This window comes from Chenopodium album, chromosome 3, assembly GCF_948465745.1.
Source record: "Chenopodium album chromosome 3, dcCheAlbu1.1, whole genome shotgun sequence".
NCBI classification, from domain to species: domain Eukaryota; kingdom Viridiplantae; phylum Streptophyta; class Magnoliopsida; order Caryophyllales; family Amaranthaceae; genus Chenopodium; species Chenopodium album.
The window spans coordinates 5,560,278-5,563,236 of record NC_137836.1 but is presented as its reverse complement, the minus strand read 5'-3'; the positions used below and the strand labels follow the sequence as shown (position 1 = coordinate 5,563,236).

The following is a 2,959-nucleotide window of genomic DNA, read 5'->3' as shown; positions in this document are numbered from 1 at the left end:
CCCTCAGAAATTAAACCTTTCACGTCTAGGGCGAAGGCAACTTCGAATATGGCTAGGTGTTTCTAGATCTTGCGAATGCGGAATTTTGTATGTAAAAAAGCAATTTTATAAAAGAGAGAGATGGTGAATGATTAGAGAAGAGAATGAGAGAATTAATTGAATGAAAACTGATTGTAGGTGAATGTTAATTAAAACTGACTGTTGATGATAACTGGTGAATGAAAACGGAGTTTTACGACGTTATTTATAGAGAAAATCAGCCAAAAAGATAAAATAAACAAAACAGAGTCTGGCGCACGAAAAACAGAGCTGGCGCCAACCCTGGCTAACTAGCGCCAGGCACCAACACTAGCACCAGGCGCCAATGGCTGGCGCCAGGCACCAGGCCTGGTTCTAGGCGCCAATGCCTGGAGTCAGGCGCCAAGCCTGTTTTTAACGCGTTTTCGAAAATCAGATAAGTTTGCCGTACTGGAGGATAAAATCATATATTTTCCTCAAAAATGCTCTTTGATTTTAATTAAAACTCTGAAAAGTCAACAAAAGTCAATTTATCAATGCTAATTGAATTAGGAATGAAAAGAACCTTCCAGAAGAATCTAGAAGACTAAAACCATTCCTAATTGCATTAGGAATGACAAATCATATTAGGCCCTCCTCTAGATCATTGGGCCGCATATAAGGTTCAAACCGGGCCCAGTTTAGTAAATTGGCCATAACTTCCTCAATATTCATCGGAATTGGGCTTATAATATATTGTTGGAAAGCTCTTGTCAAGCCCCATCCAACTACACTACTATTGGACCTATATCATGGACCAACAAAACTGGATTGGCTGTTTTTTTAAAATAAGTTTTCAAAAACAGAGAGAAGAGAAAAGAAATTAAAACTATCCGCAACACTAAACTTTCCACACTTTCGCTTCATTCGATTATTGTTCGACGCGAAAGGTACTCATCACTGGGTTTGGTTTTGGGGAGACACATTTGGGTGTCTACAATAGGCGATACATCTTAAGGCGTTCATGTGTGAAATCATCTACTCGGACATTAAACCGACCAATCAATCTTTTCACAGCCTTGTGAGCTGCTCTCTCGCGAGACTCCTTTGCCAAACTGGCATCTCCACCATAAAAAAGGAACTTTGCACGTGTATTTGGACGGCCAACCCGAACAAAAGCATTGTTCTTAGCAGCATCTATGAATCCATAGACTGGAGGTGGAAACTGGAGCCAAGCAACAATCTTTTCCAGAAGAGGCTGAAAAGGAACGCAGACTTTGTTTGATCGTCTAGCCATAACCTGTAAGGGCAAATCCAGGACACAATTCAGACCATGGAAACCGTGTTTCTTCCAAAAAACACCTTCATAGCGTATCTACAGAACTAACAAATTTCGGAACCAAACTCTAATTAAAGGACAACCTAATCAAACAAAGGAAATATCTCTAAAACCTAAGGACTTTGCTATGAGCAAGCTCGAGCACAACAAAAACAAAAACCTTGCAAATAACAGGACAACATAAAGCAAACAATGGAACAAGGCTATTAAAAAAAAAGACTATCTAATAACAGAAGCAAAGAATTCTTAAAGACATCATAAAGAAACAGTAGTATAAAACAGGGTCTAAGGAATTACCTCAGAAAATCTTGCGCACTAAACAAAACACACTGACTTTTAAATGCGCCAAACCACAAAACACATTCACCAAACCTGTAATCCAAAAAATGACACAACTTACAACATGTAAAATAAACTATTAATAACAATTTCAAATGCACCACACCCTTAAAAATCATCTCTGAACCAGAATATTTCATTTAATAAAAATGTTGTTGGAGTTGATTTTCAGTGTTTTCGCAATTATTTAAATAATTATATCCAAGGATTAGAAACTAAATCAATGACACAAGCAAAATAGCACATAACAACGGGGTTGAAATCTATAATGTTAAGATTCGATTAGTCAAGAAATGTCCAATTTGTCAAAAAGAATTGCGCCAGTATTCAAATTGATAGGGAATAAATAATAATGTTGCTCACAATAAACAATCTAATACCCTTTGCAACCAAGTAACAACGCTTAAGAGAATACCTTTACAAACCAATCTCAAAGCACCAGTATCCAGCAATGAATATATGAAAAAACCCAGCAACCTCTTCCTCTATTTATAGACTACTTAACCGACTATACCCATAAGGGTAACCCTAAAATCAGTACTGCAAGGACAACAAATTAGAATCCAGGTCTTTTTTTTCCTCTTCCTAGAAGAACAATTGAGTAGTCCCCAAGGTTGTGGTCTGCCTTAAGTTTCTTCAAAAGGCACTGCACAAAGTACTAATGGTACAGAACATCTCAGATATTTCTCAAAGCAATATGTAATTAATCCATCTACACCACAAAAATTTGGGATCTATTTCCTAAGCATGCACTTAACAAACCTAAGTATATTCCTAACCTACAAATCAAAACCCAACCAAAAAACCAAACATGCAAGGCAATAAAGCAACCCAAACGAACAAATCCAAAATCAAACCAACTAATAATACGAACATACAATCTCCTAATCCAACAAAAAGCAATCCAAGTCTACAAATCGAAGGCAATAATGCAAAAAAGAAAATGAAACCATACCAGCCAATCTCAGCCATAGCAGCAATCAAACAGATTTTCCTTCCAAACCTCATCAGCCACGGAAATACAGAACCCAAACCAAACCAAAGTCAAACCTTAATGACAACTCCTGTAATGCAATAAACGCAAAAAAGTCCTTACCTGGCAGCCAAAACATGCTACACAAAGCACTTATAGCTGTACCCTCCTTTACAGGTGGCAAAGAAAATGCAATATAAGGCCCCAAAGGGTAATCTCGGTAATCCATTAATTTCGGGGGTGTTAGTGTAATAACTTCAAAAGTTACTGTTACTAACTTCCCATTTTTATTAAGGGTTATAGATATTTAT

The 2,959-nt window shown here is 37.2% G+C and overlaps 1 long non-coding RNA gene across 1 annotated transcript; it reads right to left on the bottom strand.

The window, feature by feature from the left end:
* Window positions 1-1,002: 1,002 nt before the first annotated feature.
* LOC145611027 (uncharacterized) lies at window positions 1,003-2,723 on the bottom strand. The gene is made up of 3 exons (XR_014106316.1): window positions 2,631-2,723; window positions 1,634-1,708; window positions 1,003-1,297 (listed from the first exon to the last, which is right to left on the bottom strand). It is a non-coding gene; the product is annotated as an uncharacterized LOC145611027 (long non-coding RNA).
* Window positions 2,724-2,959: the final 236 nt, after the last annotated feature.